This window comes from Sinohyriopsis cumingii, chromosome 1 (assembly GCF_028554795.1).
Source record: "Sinohyriopsis cumingii isolate HCF-2022 chromosome 1, ASM2855479v2, whole genome shotgun sequence".
In the NCBI taxonomy this organism is placed as follows: Eukaryota; Metazoa; Mollusca; class Bivalvia; order Unionida; family Unionidae; genus Sinohyriopsis; species Sinohyriopsis cumingii.
Window position 1 is genome coordinate 91,217,637 of NC_142961.1, and position 18,312 is coordinate 91,235,948.

Sequence of the window (18,312 nt, forward strand, 5' to 3'; positions counted from 1 at the left end):
ACAAAAGTACAATTCCGATATTCATACGTCTTTCAGAACAAATGACAAAATGAATAAGATATTTACAGTCGCATATTAATTCAAGTCCTTGTCCCAATCATTGTGCCGATAACATGTTGAATACGGGCATTTACTTCGTCGATGATAACATCCCCGCTGGGAACCAAAACAACTTCATATATGAAATACCATGCTCTAAGTAACATCTTTAACAGCATATTTAAAAATATGTGTCCTGTATAAATCAAATAACTTCACACTCTTCGTGCTTTTCATATTATTTCAATTACATCAATGATTCATGCATCTGACCTATAAAGTACCGTATCAATTTTTGCATCCGTGCTCAGAACCAATTTACATATTTCTCTTTGTAAAAGCATGAGTCATGTATATTTCGTTTCTTACACATCTGCACACGTCACATTATCTCCATGTTTATCATCTAACATCTCTTCATCGTTAGGTATTATAATTTAGCAGCTTCATTTTTAAATAATTGACCACAAGAAGTGATTCCTATGCAAGGTTCCTACACTCGTTTCTTTGAAGCGATGCATCTGCGCTCAGAACCACGTTCTTCTTACCACTGCAAGTTGATGCTTAAATAAACATCAGTAATACTATTGTCTCCAATAACCATCTGATACTAATCACCAGTAAATGAAAGGACTATTCCTTATTTTAGAAACAAAACATCGTACCACGAGGGTATGTAGTGTAACAATCGACCAAAGGAAATCTTGGTTCTAGGCACGGATGTTATATGTGAACTTGCAGTATTGAACAGACTTTGGTCGATTGTTACACTATAGATCCTCGTGATACGATTTTTGTCTAAAATAAGGAATATTCCTTTCATTTACTGGCGATTAGTATCAGATGGTTATTGGAAACAATAGTATTACTGATGTTTATTTAGGCATCAAATTGTGATGTGACAGGCAGTGGTAAGAAGATCGTGGTTCTGAGCGCAGATGTATCGCTTCAAAGAAACGAGTGAAGGTACCTTGCATAGGTATCACTTCTTGTGGTCAAAGAATGAAGCTGCTAAATTATAATACCTAAAGATGAACAGATGTTAGATGATATACATGAAGATAATGTGACGTTTGCAGTTGTGTCAGAAACGAAATGTATATGACTCGGGCTTTTACAATGAGAAATATACAAAATTGGTTCTGAGCACGGATGCAAAAATTGATACGGTACTTTATAGGTCAGATGCATGAATCATTGATGTAATTGAAATAATATGAAAAGCACGAAGAGTGTGAAGTTATTTGATTTATACAGGACATATTTTTCAATATGCTATTAAAGATGTTACTTAGAGCATGGTATTTCATATATGAAGTTGTTTTGGTTCCCAGCGGGGATGTTATCATCGACGAAGTAAATGCCCGTATTCAATATATTATCGGCACATGATTGGGAAAAGGACGTGAATGTATATGCGACTGTAAATATCTTATTCATTTTGTCATTTGTTCTGAAAGACGTATGAATATTTACTTTTGTGTAGTTTTATTTCACTAGGAAATCTTGGTTCTAGGCACGGATGTTATAAGTGAACTTGAAGTAATGAACAGACTTTGGTCGATTGTTACACTATATATCCTCGTGATACGATTTTTGTCCAAAATAAATAATAATCCTTTCATTTACTGGTGGTTAGTATTAGATGGTTATTGTAAAAAATAGTTATGCTGATGTTTATTTAGACATCAACTTGTGCTGTGACAGGCAGTGGTAAGAAGATCGTGGTTCTGAGCGCAGATGCATCGCTTCAAAGAAACGAGTGAAGGTACCTCGCATAGGAATCACTTCGTGTGGTCAAAGAATGAAGCTGCTAAATTATATTAACTAAAGATGAACAGATGTTAGATGATATACATGGAGATAATGTGACGTGTACAGATGTGTAAGAAACGAAATACATATGACTCGGGCTTTTGCAAAGTGAAAAATTTACATTGGGTCTGAGCACGGATGCAAAAATTGATACGGTACTTTATAGGTCAGATGCATGAATCTTTGTTGTAAATGAAAGAACATGAAAAGCATGAAGAGTGTGAAGTTGGTTGATTTATACAGGACACAGGATTTCAAATATGCTATTAAAGATGCTACCCAGAGCATGGTATTAAATCTATGAATTTGTTTTGGTTCCCAGCGGAGATGTTATTATCGATTAAGTAAATGGCCGTATTCTACATGTTATCGGCACATGATTGGGAAAATGACGTGAATTTATATGCGGTAATAAAGATCTTATTCATTTTGTCATTTGCTCTGAAAGATGTATGAGTATGGAACTCTACCTTTTTGTAATTTTCTTTCTACAGGAAATCTTGGTTCTAGGCACGGATGCTACAAGGGAACTTGTAGTAATGAACAAACTTTTGTCGATTGTTACACTATATATCCTGGTGATAAAAATTTTTTCTAAAATAAGGAATAGTTCTTTCATTTACTGGTGATTAGTAACAGATATTTATTGTAAGAAATATGTATGCTCATATTTATTTTGGCATCAACTTGTGCTGTGGCAGGTAGTGGTAAGAAAGTCGTGGTTCTGAGCGCAGATGCATTGCTTGAAAGAAGCGAGTTTAGATACTTCAGATAGGAAAATGGTCTTGTGAGCAACGATTGAGGAAATAAAGCTGCTGAATTGCAATACCTAAAGCTGAAGAAATGTGACATAATATACATGGACATGATGTGACGTGTACAAATGGGAACGAAATGAAATATATATGACTCAGGCTTTTATAAGAAAAATATATAAATTGGTTCTGAGCACAGATGCAAAATTTGATACGGTACTTTATAGGTCAGATGCATGAATCTTTGATGTAAATGAAAGAACATGAAAAGCATGAAGAGTGTGAAATTGGTTGATTTATACAGGACACAGGATTTCAAATATGCTATTACCTAGAGCATGGTATTTCATATATGAATTTGTTTTGGTTCCCAGCGGGGATGTTATTGTCGATTAAGTAAATGGCCGTATTCTACATGTTATCGGCACATGACTGGGAAAAGGACGTGAATTTATATGCGGTAATAAAGATCTTATTCATTTTGTCATTTGCTCTGAATGATGTATGAGTATGGAACTCTACCTTTTTGTAATTTTCTTTCTACAGGAAATCTTGGTTCTAGGCACGGATGCTACAAGAGAACTTGTAGTAATGAACAAACCTTTGTCGATTGTTACACTATATATCCTGGTGATAAATTTTTTTCTAAAATAAGGAATAGTCCTTTCATTTACTGGTGATTAGTAACATATTTATTGTAAGAAATATTTATGCTCATGTTTATTTTGGCATCAACTTGTGCTGTGGCAGGTAGTGGTGAGAAAGTCGTGGTTCTGAGCTCAGATGCATCGCTTGAAAGAAGCGAGTTTAGATACTTTAGATAGGAAACTGGTCTTGTGAGCAACGATTGAGGAATAAAGCTGCTGAATTGCAATACCTAAAGCTGAAGAAATGTGACATAATATACATGGAGATAATGTGACGTGTACAAATGTGAACGAAACGAAATATATATGACTCAGGCTTTTATAAGAAAAATATATAAATTGGTTCTGAGCACGGATGCAAAATTTGATACGGTACTTTATAGCTCCAGGGCATGTCACTTTGATGTAAGTTTAACAACATGAAAAGCACAAAGAGTATGAAATTTGTTGATGTATACAGCACACATAATTGCAAATGATTTGTAATACTGGTTCCAGGCGCAAATGATATGAGGAAACTTGAAGTAATAAATATACTTAGGTAGACTGTCACGTGCGGTTGTGAATACGATTTACATTTTATGTACGTGTATGTATACAGATTATATGTACGAGTTCATAGCCAATGAATCTAACATAATTTTGCGGAAGCTAATGTACTGAATATAAAGAGGTAACTTGTGTGTATATTTCATTTCTAGTGCGTATGTACTTAAATGAGAGAGAGAGAGAGAGGGGGCAGGGAGGACGCAAATGTTATTGTCAGTATGAATGAAATGGTCAAGCGCGAGACATGTAGCATGGAGGACGCAGACTTTGCTTTACATTAAGTCAAAGTTTACAAAATTTCGTTACAGTTGCTTGTTTTTAGAAAATAAAATGGTCTCTAATTAGGAATTGTGTTAGGATATCTTTGAGTACGGATGTCGTAGTTCTGAGTGATGATGGACATCTTCAAATATACGTGTATAGGTACCTTGCATAGAAACCCCGTGTTTGTGCGCAATGACTAAATAATAAAGATGTTAGATTATATTACGTACGGAACATGGGATGCTAAACGATTTACATGCAGATAATTTAACTTGTACCAATGTGCAGGAAGGACAAGATATTTTAATCAGACATTTACAAGCAAATGTATAAGTTGGTTCTGAGCAAGGATGCTAAAAGTGATACGGTATTTTATAGCGCAGGTCCAGGAATCTTTGATGTAATAATTGAAACAACATGAAAAGAACGAAAAGAACGAACAGTGTGAAACTTCTCGATTTATAATGCACAATCAATTTCACGTCTCCTAGGAAAGATGTTAACTTTGGCATGGTAATTCATACATGAAATTGTGTTGGGTATGTTTTCATCGGTATCTTAATGACCGTATTGTACGTGTTATCGGTACATGATTGTGAAATTCTCTGTGGCAATGAAGATATTTGTTTTTCCTTTGTCATTTGTTCTAATAGCCGTATAGGGGTCGGACCTCTACTACATGTATTTGCAATTTGCTTTCAGAAAGGAATGTTGGTTCCGGGCACGGATACTGTAAGGAAACTTGCAGTAATGAATAGGCTTTGGTCGATTGTTACACTATATACTCTAATGATAATCTTTTCTTCTAAAGTAAAAAAAAAAGTACTTGCTTTAATTTACTGGTGGTTACTTTGAGAGGATTAATGCCAAAATAATAAAATTCTTATTTGTTGTGTGCATCAACTTGTGCTTTAACAGGCAGTGGTAATAAGGTCGTGGGTCTGAGCGAAGATGCATCGCTTGAAGGGAACGAGTATAGGAACCTTACCTGGGAGCCAACTCTTGTGAGCAATGACGTAAGAATAAAGCGGCTAAATTGCAATTGCTAAGGATCAAGATATATATTACCGAGGCATTTATAATGAAGGATGTTTAAGCTGGTTCTGAGCACGGATGCTAAAATTGATACGACACTATATCAGAGGTCCAGGAATCTATCATGCAAGTTAAACACGGAAAGAACGAATAGTATGAAATATGTTGATTTATACTGAATTTAAAATATCCTAGTTCAGATGTTAACTATAGTATGATTAAACATCTATAAAGTTGTTATCATTCATGACATTAATGCCCGTATTCTACACGTTGCGGCACGTCATTGGGAGTAGGACATGAATTTCAATGTAACAATAGAGATGTAGTCTTTCCTTTGTCATTTGTTCTGATAGCTGTATGGGAGTCTGATCTGCAATATTTCTAGTATTCTTTCAACAAGCACTGTTGGTTACAGGCACGGATGCTATATGGAAACTTGGAGTAATGAATCGGCTTTGGTCGCAAGTCACACTGTATACACTGAATACACTCTCGTGATAACCGTTTCGTCACAAATAAGGAATAGTACTTACTTAAATTTACTGGTGGTTAGTGTCAAATGGTTAGTGTAAAAAAACATAATATACTTATTTTTATTTTGGCAATCAACTCGTGATACAAAGCTAAATGTTAAATAACTGGAAGAAGGATTTGTTATGAAACAACAAGAAGCTTAAACTTAAAATGCCTTGAGAACTCAGTGAAAGTTTTGCTTGAAGCGTTTAATTGCATTACACACTTGAATCGTTAAGCGTTTAATTCAAAATAATTTCTTGCAGGAATATTATGATATTGGATAAGATTATATTATTTGAATAACGTAGTAGCAATATCTCAGGGTACTACTTCAGTCGAACACTTTGTGATTCTAAACGTTGACAGATGATTAAGTGAAGACTTGTTGTTCAAGTTTGCTTTCGCTAGTCATTATTAAGAAAAAGGCAAAGCGTCATTGGAATGAGATTATGGTAATAAGATTATGAACGAAACAATAATAGGAAGGTAACATTTGAGACTCCAAATGAAGAAATAATAGTAAAATTGTAAGTAATTAGGAGGAAAACAATTCTTTTATAACTGAGTTGTAAAATATCACATCTAATTTTTGCTTTATCACCATTATGTAATGTAGAACTTCTTATCTTATCACATGATCGTGAATTACCCTGATAACATGGATGACTCTGATTTTCTGTATCATAGTTACCCATAGCTTTGTGAGTATATTCTTGAATGTAAAGTTTTGCAAATGATAGTTCCAATCGGACACATGCATCGACTAATCCGTAAGAAAGAACAGTGCTAAAAGTATTTATTGTTAATACTTTCATTAGAAAACAAAAATTATAGGCACTGTGTTCAGCGTCATTTTATTTTAAAATTTCTTGTATTATATAATATTTTATAAATTATGTTCAGGACAAAATAATAAGATCTTACATTTACTAGCTATATAATGTAAAAATAACATGGGCGTACCTAAAGTATTTGGCACACGGAGCAGATAATCCTTTGCCACCCCCCACCCCATTTTAAAATGTAAACACACAACAAAATATTATGTTTGTAAGTAGATTTTTAAACAAAACAGTGCTGTCATAAGCAAATTGGAAATAACGTTTACTTTGGCGAAGTTTTCATTTCGTTTGAAAACTTGTACTGATTTGAACTCTCCCGATAGCCAACTCCACTTTCTGGCTGTGACCCGGCGGCCCCCCCCCCCCCCCGCATCAACCTTTAGTACGCCACTGAAAATAAACATTTTTTTTTTTTTTGACTTGTGAACTTTTCGATTGAAAAGTTAAACCGAAGCACTAAATACTAATAAAAATTAAAGTAGTGGGTTCAACAACAGGACGGTGGGGGAGAGGGCCAGTTGCAGCTTGAACTAGCACACTTTGTAATGTAAAACTTAACTACGAAAATCATAAGAAAAGAACATTTCGCGAAACTGAATCCCACAGAGAGAATTCCGAGTCAGTCCATGAGAAATACAAACATTACTAATACTGCTGTTTATACTGATGATATTATTTGCTTTAGTTTTCTTCCAATCTACAGCTTTTATTTCTTCAAATTTTAAGACGTTCAGTACTCTTATCCAAAAAATGAATCCAATTAAAACCTTGAAGTAATTTGTAAATTTTGACAAATATCACTTTACTCAGAGTTAGAAGTATAAGCACTTTACTTATAACAACTGCAGTACGCATATAGAGATCAGAATTAGGAAACTAAAGCATTAAAATACTGGATCAAATGAAGTAATAAATTACTGCCATATTGGGTTTTGTTGTTGCTATTGTTGTTGTTGCTGCTGCTGTTATTGTTATTGTTGTTGTTGTTAATGATGATGATGATGATGATGATATTCTGCTATATTATGAAAAGCGAGAAGATGAAATACATTGTAAATTTAAAAGTAATGCGAAATGAAAACATTATAATTCTACAAGGTTGTCGTCAGTATGAATTAAATTATATATTCACTTCTCATTCAGGTAATTAGTATATTTTCTGTCAGTTTTACCCAGATTTTGAACTAATTGCAGTTGAGCTGATGTAAGTTTATCAGAAAATTTTCAATTTCATTAAGGCAAATCAGTAAAGAAGTAAAGGGTATTTTCTTAAACGTTAAATATGATATCTTTAAATATGATTTAAATATGGGCCTACATCAATAACAAGCTACCAATATTTCTGCTATATCAATCAGCAGTGTGGTAATGAGCAATAATAATAATAATAAGGAAAACTGTCATAAGTACCGGACTCAATATTGCTTCGAAGCGCGTTTTAAGTATGGCTATTGGTTCCCAGCGCAGATGTTAAGTGGTTCTGAGCAGAGATATTTTGGTTCCTATCGTGGATGTGAGCTACAGAACCCTACTCAATTCATCTGCTGTCTGAAATCCCGGTTCAGTTGGTATTTTCTTCCGCGCATGATGCCGTGTAAATAAAAGATACGGTCGACATTCAAAGTGGTTTAGGTTAATTTATTATTTTTCTTTATTAAGGTCATTTGCAGAAAGTGTTTCGCTAGGGTGAGAAAAAAAAATATAACAAAAAGAAAACTTTCTTTTCCAACGCTAATACTGTATATATTTCAATTTGTGATTGATGCTATAAATAAAAAAAAATGATAATAAAGCATTTTAGCCCGTGGCTTCGGCACGGCACTCGTTTTTGTGGGTTTTTTAAAATGTTGTTAGTGTTGTTTTGGGGTTGTTTTTTGTGTGTGTACCACACTAAAAAACATACCAGGTATTAGGCCTAACGTAGGAAAAGAAATTATCCTCTATTTATTACTATTCTTACTGTCAAATGACGCAAAAGTGATCAAATTGCTATTAAGATTTTGTTTTGTATAACACTTACCGCTCGTTTTCGTCGAGATAAAGCAGCCACTTCAAAATGATTATAAAATCTGTGACAGATGAAAAACGTGGTTTAAATAATTCGTAATCGCCTGCCTTAAAATACTGTAGGAATTTGCTAATGTATTTCATGGCCCTCGTTTGAATAGATACCAACGATCATGTATATCGACCAAATTTTGTATATTCCTGCCCACAATCATGTATTTTGTATTAAACCGTATATTACACGAGCGCTCTGTGGCAAACTCGGGGGGGGGGGGGGGGCGGGTCTCTATTATACCCAGAGGCGTAGCTATGATATTTTGCGCCCGGGGACGAACTATAAAATTGGCGCCCCAGCCCCCTCCCCGTTTAATCACATTTTTGAATATTACCCTTGTTTACTTATTATAATGTAACGTTGTAAGCCTCATTTTGGCGCCCCTGTACCTTGGCGCCCGGGGACATATGTACTCCCCTTCCCCCCCCCCCCCCCCCAGCTACGCCTCTGATTATACCTGCTGTATCAGTTGAGAAATATATTGAACAGATCAGGCCCCAATACTCTCGCTCTGAAAAACATTAAAATAATTATATGCAGAATATCGGTAGGTCTCCCTCTTGCCAAAAATGTCAGCACCATATATATTTTGCAAGTAATGTAATGGGTATAATAACACACACACACACACACACTTTTTTTGGGGGGGGGGCAACGGACAGATGCCCCCATTTCCCAAAAAAAATAAAAAGTATTTTATATTTGTGTATTTCCCCCTCAGATGTGTTCTACGTTTTATTAAAACAAAATTTTATATAAAAAATTTAGTTTTTAGAATTTTTGATGGGGTATTTATGTTTCCATAGTGTTATCTAAAGGGTTGTTCGTCCGAGTCTGGTTTCCCTCACCTTGCTCGAAGTTCATTCCCTTGAAATGTTTTGTAACCTTTGCTATATGTCGCCTAGGTCTCAGTGTTTGCTATATGTAATGGTGTTATATTGTGTGTATGCTATATTTTCTTTATGTTTGAGACAGCAAGTATAGATCAAATATCTTTCCCAGTTGTATTTCTTCCTTTATGATGTTATATTGTATCTTTTAATTTGTTTTATGGTTTTCTAATTTTGACGATGGAATGGTGTACTATTTAGATTTTGTTTAAAAAAAATAATTTCCTATTTTATTATTCGAGTGATAATATGTGTCGTTCCTCATAATAGTCTTTAAAGATGTTGATAGGTAGGTTACGCTCGATCCAAGGTTCACGCTTCTTTATTCTCTATGTGTTTTTCCTGGGTCGCGTTAGGCCTCCTTTATTTAGTTTATCTGATTATGCTTTATTGAAAGATCCAAACGTATTTATGAGACCACATTATTCTATAGTGGTCAACCATGCAGTGCGGGAGAAGTTAGTAGGGTTTTAAACTAAGTGTTATACAGTATGTATTTGTGTCTTTATTTTGTCTGTTTGTGTTCTACATTGGGTGTTTTCAAAGACTCATGATGGGCCTATGCACTTCACTGAGCCCTGTGACTTAGCCCCATGATGTCATCGCCATTTACTTCCCCCTTATATTTTCCCTGTATCCCTTCCTATATATGTCTTTAGAATTTTCTTTCAGAGAAAGAAGAAAAAAAATTAAATTACAAAATTCTTTTATTTTTTTCTTTCTTCCTTTCTTCCCTTTTCTCTTTTAAAAAAAAAAGTTATATGGGTTTCTTTGAAATATTTGAAATAGAATTTGAAATTTTCTTTGAAATATGGCTGTTGTGGGGTGCGAGGAGGGGGTATGGGTATGGCATCAGCTCGCAATTGCGCTACGCGACCCTTCGGTCTGTAATACCTATTCCTCCCTCCCCCTCTCTCCCCCAATTCCAACATCAATTGCGTTATATCAACCTGACGGTAAGTATCTATTCGTCGTAAGACGTACTGAGTTCTTGCTGTGGTTAATATTCTTATTTTTACCACGTATCTTATTTAAAAATCTTTATCACCTGTCCACAGGATATCATCGTAGTTACTATATAGTCTATACATTTTAGAACGATTTTGTTTTCGTAGTCTAAATCTATGAATAAAATGTTATTTTTGTTATACTTATATTTTTTGCAAATTTTCATTATTAACTTTATCCTATTATGTTTAGTTTTATCACATTGGACAATCGTATGTAGTTTGGTGAAGTTCGCTGTTTTACATAAAGGGCATTTCGGCATTATCCTCAGCATACGATGTTTGATTGTTTCTTCGCCTGTTAGCCAGGTGTTGTGCAGGTATTTAAAAATTATACTTTGTGTTTTGACAGATCTTATTTTCCCCAATTTTTCCAATTTTTTTGTCCAATTTACACCCTCAGTTGTCCTGCTCTACTCTACATTTTATATTTTTGGTTACCTCCTCCCTAATCCAAGCGTGACTTTTACTTATTAAATTTTGCATAAATCTGTTTTGTCTCTATATTTTAAAATTAGTTCTCATATGTTTGCGTGGCACTTCGATTTTTTTATATTAATTTGTTATTTTTGTATATCTCTGGTCGGTTTCTCAAGGTGAAGCCGAACCAGTAGATGTACGGTGCTTCTCACGCTGTAGCCGGGTCTGAGTGCATTTTTTTTTTTTAATCTATTGATTATGTTAGTTAATTATAGTAGTAGAGGGCTCGGCAACCCCAAGCCCCCTCTACTTTTGGCCCTATATAATGTCTCCTTTTTTACATGATGCATTTTATGATTCCATATATAATCTATTATTTCGTTGTCTGTTTTGTTTAAAATTGTATTATCCATATCTATGGATTTAATTATGTAGTTAATATTTGAGTATAAATAAGTCTTGGCCACTTGGGCCCGCTCCATGATAGGTAATGGCGCCATGGCCAGATTTTCACATTTTCTCTTATTTTATTGATAATATGTTCATAATTTTCTACAGCTTCTTTTTTTTATTACCAAAGTAAACCCCTAGAGCCTTTACAGTGTCTCTCAGTAAGTGTGTGTGTGTGTGGGGGGGGGGCGATAATCCAGGGTGGTTGCCCCTCCAGTTAACTATTTTTAAGATTTCGTGCTTGTTGTGGTTTATTTTGGAACCCGACGCTTATAGCATTTCCCCTCTCTTCTAAAGATGTTGCAATCATATGCATGTTAGAGCATTTTTTAATTCATTTTTAGGTTTGGTATTTGTATGCCTTGTATAATCAGGGGCGGATTAAGGCTCACTGGTGCCCTAAGCACTGACAAATCTTGGCGCGCCCCTCTTTTCCACGTACACCTGAGAAGATAACCCTAGGGTGTACCATGATCAAGAAACAGAACATCATGATCAATTTGCACTAGTTGTATCAGTTTTTTTTACAAATCTTCATTCTTTTTTCTTTCTTTCTTTTCACCCTTTTCTCAACTTTGTGGTGCCCCCTTTGGCCCTGGTGTCCTATGCACGTGCTTAGTCTGCTTAATGGTTAATACGCCCCTGCTTGCACATCTGGGTTGTTTCTTATCGTGTGACGTAGGATTTATATTGCCATTACGTATTCTAGCATTGATAGTGGACATCCTTGTATCACTGATCGTTGTATTTCAAATTCTTTCGTGCATTTCCCGTTTAATTATCCCAGTGTGTAGGATTTTGGTCCATTTTGGAAATTGGGTCCGAAACCAAATTTTTTAAAAACATTCTTTATACAGTTTTGTTCAAATCAGTCGAAAGCTTTCTCCTGGTCGAAGAGTACCATAGCACTCATCATACCAGTTTCATTTATGTAGTTAATTATAGTTTTAATGTTTAAAATATTGTTTTGTATATCCCTCCCCCACAAGTTTGATTTACATTAATTATCTTGTTTATCCTACCCTTTACTGTATTTGTTAAAATCCTACTTAAAATCTTATAGTCCGTGTTTAAAAGTGATATAGGCCTCCAGTTTTTAATCTCGTCTCTATTCCCTTTCCCTTTGTATATAATTGTGATAACTCCCTCCCTCATAGATTTAGTCATTTTATTTTTACTTAAAACTATATTATTATACAAAGCGTTTAAGATCGGCGTCAGTTCACCGTGGAACTTTTGGTAGAATTCCACGATGAGTCCATCTTTCCCTGGTGACTTTTGTGAGTGTTGATATACTTTTTGTGATTTCTTCATCTGAGATGACATCATCACATTGGTCTCTATGTACTGCTGATGTCATCTCACAGTCGACATTTTTTAAGTAGCTGTCGATTGTGCTGAAGTATATGTTCTGTGTGGTGTGTGGTGTATAGTTCTTTATAATATTTGGAAATATTATTTAGGATATCTTCTTTTACAGTATGGGTTACATTGTTTATTTTGATATTGTTTAAAATTGTATCACCCCCTTTTCTAAATTCTTCTCGCTTATATACGTTTTTTGCCTCGTTGTAGATCTTTGTAAATTTTCCCGCCCTTATTATTCTCCCCTGATTTTCGTCTTCTTCAACGATTTTAATTTTGTCTGTCAATCGTTTTTTTTTTTCTTTCTCCATCGTCGTTTGTTGTTTTGCTTAGTTCTAATTTGAGTTCGTGTTTGTCTTTTCTTTTCTGGGGTTTTTCCGCCCTCTATTTGAGTACTGAATATTTATTCCTTTTATTTTGTTTTTAAAACATCCCAATCAATTATTATATTAATATTTTCTTCATTTTTGACGGTTTCAATTTCTTTTTTTAATTATTATTTCGACATATTCTTTGTCATTTAAAATCTTATTATTTAGTTTCCATAGTCCTGACCCACATTTTTCTATTTTTTTCATTTTTAGGTCAATAGTGAGCATGAAATGGTCTGATAGCTTTTGGTTGGTTATTGCAGTATTAATATATATTAATGGATCATAAAAATTTCCGTAAAATTTATCAATCCTGCTAGACTGGTTTAATTTATAGTTACCCAGTTGAAATCTCCCCCTATGATTAGATTTTCCATCGAATATTGTTGTAGGTAGGTGTATAAGTTTTCTTTAAAATTAGTTTCTTATTTCTATTAGCTGGCATGTACACATTTATAATATGCCAATTAAACATTTTAACACGTAGCAACCGTCCCTTAAAAAATTCCCCCCTCCTCAAACCTTTCCCAGCTTTTTAAAAATATTATTGTTGCAACCAACTCTAATATCATTATTTGCAAAATTGTTGCATATCTTTATTGCGTTAAGTTTGTCTTCTACTAAAATTTCGAACTCTGGCTTAATTCTATAGTGTGTTTCTTGTATCATTATTACACCAAAGTTTGTTTCTTTGGCTACTTTGTCTGCTTTCGCTTTGTCTATCCCATTGCTGTTGATAGTAGCGATCCGGAAATTTGTTTCTTCCATTTTTGCTTTACTCCCAGGTGCCGCATCACTTTTATATAGAATTTAATTGTATATATTTCAGTTAAAGTTATTATATTCCATTTGTTTTTGTACACACACACCAGCACGCTCGACAAAGAGCGCTTGAGTAATATACAGTTTGATACATCCTACATGGTAGTGGGCAGGAATACATATATAGGTCGTTATCCTTCTCGACCGAAGTAGTAACATTGTTCCAATGCTAACACTCGACGTCCTCGATTTGTGCTTCATCGTATTTGCAGTCTATACACTTAAAGTTACAATGGAAAAGTGTACATGAACATATTTATACCATAGACAGAGCCTTGAAGTACTACTTTTTTCGGTCTAAAACTGTCCCAAAAAAAAAAGAAAAAAAACCCAGCGTGTAATAGTTCATTTCGATACAGTTGCACAGAGCATTTGACGTTCATTTTGATGTCAATATATATTGATATCGATTAAGTGCGATTTGTTTTCAAAGCTGCTTTATTGCTGGTAGTGCTTCTGTTTTCAAGTTCGATATATAATATACCCATGGAGCAGTAGTAATACAGAAATCAGAACAACAACCATCATCATCATCATCGGGAGTATTATTATCGTATATGTTGGTCACATCGATGATCATTAATAAAAAGCGGTTGAAATATGAACAATATTCCATGTCTTCAAATAGCAAATAACTAAGCAAAGTGTGTGTGTGTGTGTGTGTGTGTGTGTGTAATTTTTAACGTAGCTTTAAAAAAAAATGCAATCATATCGCTACCATGTCTGCATTGTGACAGTTTATAATGATGTCTAGCAATGTGGCATCATGCCACAAACATACAGCATTTTGTCCCACCCAATCACATTATCCTCACACCAATATCTTAATGATGGGCGCCAAAAGAGGCAGCTGCTAGTACCATTTTTATGTCTTTAGTGTGATTCGGCAGGGGTTTGAATCCGCGACCTCTCGCATCCAAGGCGGACGCTCTGTACAGACACTGCACCACCTGAGCGATCACTTAGCAAAGAATGTACGATACTGTTTCCTGTTGTTCATAACAACTCGACCTGGAGACCCACCTGACGGAAAATGAAAGCGCATTACAACGTTATAATATACGAATCCGGAATTTTTTTTGATTATTATAATTTTCAAGAAAGTTAGTGCCTTTTAGCATTTGACAAAGTGTGCTTGCAGTTGCATACTAAGGGGAGGGGGAGTTTACAACATACTTCGATGCTGACTACTGATTTGAAGCATAAAATTAAAACTAAACAACAGCATAACATGTTTATATATCTTATTAAATACGTCTTCATTTGTCTTTCCGTGCGCCAAAATGCCTTCCTACACGAACATGTTCCATATAGGTAAATAAGTTGTACCAATCGTAAACAACCACCGATTTCGACATATATGATATCAATTTATAGGTTTCTCATCAGTTTAAATCGATCTGTGCAAAAAAAAAAAAAAAAAAAAAATAATTAAAAAAAATGTGTGAAAATGAATAATAAAAAAGTTGCTATTTGCGACTCATTGTCGCTTGCGATTTTACCGATCTTCGTATCCTTGATGCTTCCATCCTTCCCGTTTAGGGATGGTAGCACCTACTTGGATGCTAATACTATAGATTTGAAGCATATAATTAAAGCTGTACAACAGTAAATAATATGTTTATGTATCTTCTTATTAAGTACGTCTTCATAATGTATGTTCGTGCGCCCAATGCCTTCCTCTACGAACGGTTTCGATATACACGAATAAGTCATACCAATAGTAAATAAACACCGATTTTGACAAATTTCATATTAATATATAGGTTTCTCATCTGTCAAACTCGATCTGTGCCAACAGACATGTGTGAACATGCAGAATACAAAAAAGTGTACTTTTTACTGAATATTGGGTTCGACTTTACTGATCTTCATATCCTTGCTACGTTCATATACCGTTCCCGTTCTGCGATGGTAGCACATACGTCCATGCTAATACTATAGATCTGAAGCATAGAATTAAAGCTGTACATAATTATAAAATATGTGTATGTATCTTATTAAGCACGTCTTTATCTGTCTTTCCGTGTGCCTACATCTGACCTATACGAAAGTTTTCCATATGGGCGAATAAGTCATACCAATCGCAAAGAACGATTTTGACACGTTTGATATCAGTTGATAAATTTTTATCAGTCTAAATAGATCTGTGCCAATATAAATGGGTGAAAATGCAAAATAGAAAAGTTGGTATTTTTCACTCAGTATCGCTTGCAACGTTACCGGTCATCGTATCCTTGCTACGTCCATCTGCCATTCCCGTTTTGCGATCGTATCACATTTTTTCGATGCTAATTCTATAAACCTGACACATATAATAAAAGCTGTTCAACGGTAAATAATGTGTATGCGTCTTATGAAGTACGTCTTCATTTGTACGTCCTTGCGTTTAGTGCCTTCCTAACCGAATATTTTCCATATAGGCGAATAAGTCATACCAATCGCAAACAACCAACGATGTTGACAAGTTTGATATCAATTGATACGTTTCTCATGATTCTAAGTCGATCTCTGCCAATAGACATGTGTGAAAATGCAAAATAAAAAAGATTGTTCTTTTTACTGAATATCGGGTGCGACATTACCGATCTTCATATCCTTGGTACGTGAAACTACCATTGCCGTTTTGCGATTGTACCACATATTTCGATACTAATACTATAAATTTGAAGAATATAATTAAAGCTGTACAACAGTAAATAATATGTGTGTGTATCTTATTAAGTACGTCTTCATTTGTCTGTCTTTTCTCCTAATGTCTTCTATACGATCGTTTAACAAACAGGTGAATAAGTCATTACAATAGTAATAAACACCGATTTAGCAAAATTTGATATCAATTGTTAGGTTTCTCGTCAGTCTAAATCGATATGTGCCAACAGAAATGTGTGAAAATGAAAATAAAATAGTTTGTATTTTTGACTCGATATCGGTTGCGACTTATACGTGCCTCTACCATTGCAGTTTGCCACGGTACCACATATTTCAATTTTAATGTTATAGATCTCAAACATATAAGGAAAGCTATACAACAATATATAATATGTGTATGCATCTTATAAAGTACATCTTTGTGTGTCTGTATGTCCGCTCAATGTCTTCCTCAATGAGCGTTTTCCATATAGGCAAATAAGTTATAACATTAGTAATTTTTTAAAAACGCGATTTAGACGAATTTGATATCAATTGATAGGTTTCTCATCAGTCTAAATTGATCTGTGAAATATATAAATGTGTGAAAATGCAAGTAAAAAAGTTGATATTTTTTACTTGGTGTCGCTTGCGATATTACGGATCATCAACGGATCATCATATTCTATATTCTACCTACGTGCCTCTACCCTTGCCGCTTTGAGATGGTACCATATAATTCGATGATAATCATTTGAATGTTAGTGCTCCTAGATCTTTACAACACGAACGTTTATCTTAGAGTCGAATAAGTCATACCAATCGTAAGCACACACAGATTTTGACAAATCTGGTATTATTTGGTAGGTTTCTCATCAGTCTAAATTGATCTATGCCTACAGAAATGTGTGAAAATGCAACCTAGAAAAGTTTATATATTTTACCCAGTATCCTTTGCGACTTTACCATTACCAATCTTCATATCCTTGTTACGTGCCTCTAGTATTGCTGTTTTGCGATGGTATCACATACCTCGATGCTGATGTGGGAATGTTTATACAGACTTGATACTTCATTGTTGTGTTAGTTGTCCTTATATGTCGAACTTTCGAAATTCTTTCTGGGATTTCCTTACTGATAAATTTCCCCTGAGCCTGCACATTACGTTATTTAATGCAGAAGATGAGCTGCAACTACAATATCTTTTAGGTAAAAGGTTACCATCAGGAGTAATCGACAAAGAAAACTCCAAGCTATTCGTCCTGTATGCAGCATACTTTGTCATGCAGTGTGCAGCTATCTTCTGTAAATAAGGTACTGAAACTTGCAACTTATGAGTTGACGAACACTTTGTTGATTGATATTGTGTAAGAATTTGTATTCCAATATAGAATATTTTTTTTTTTTTTTTTATATTATATTTATTGATTGTATTCAGATGATTTATTCTTATATCATGTAATCTTCCATGGAAGGAAATAAAGATGATGATGATGATGATGAAGTAAAAAAGTTGATATTTTTTACTTGGTGTCGCTTGCGATATTACGGATCATCAACGGATCATCATATTCTATATTCTACCTACGTGCCTCTACCCTTGCCGCTTTGAGATGGTACCATATAATTCGATGATAATCATTTGAATGTTAGTGCTCCTAGATCTTTACAACACGAACGTTTATCTTAGAGTCGAATAAGTCATACCAATCGTAAGCACACACAGATTTTGACAAATCTGGTATTATTTGGTAGGTTTCTCATCAGTCTAAATTGATCTATGCCTACAGAAATGTGTGAAAATGCAACCTAGAAAAGTTTATATATTT

At 34.5% G+C, this 18,312-nt stretch overlaps 1 long non-coding RNA gene across 1 annotated transcript in view; it reads right to left on the bottom strand.

Annotated features, from left to right (window-relative positions):
* Positions 1 to 7,983, bottom strand: part of LOC149807335 (uncharacterized) — a 30,835-nt gene extending 22,852 nt beyond the window's left edge. Inside the window, exon 1 of the long non-coding RNA XR_016422376.1 lies at positions 7,876 to 7,983. This is a non-coding gene — a long non-coding RNA (uncharacterized LOC149807335). The remainder of the gene's footprint in view (positions 1 to 7,875) is intronic.
* Positions 7,984 to 18,312: the final 10,329 nt, after the last annotated feature.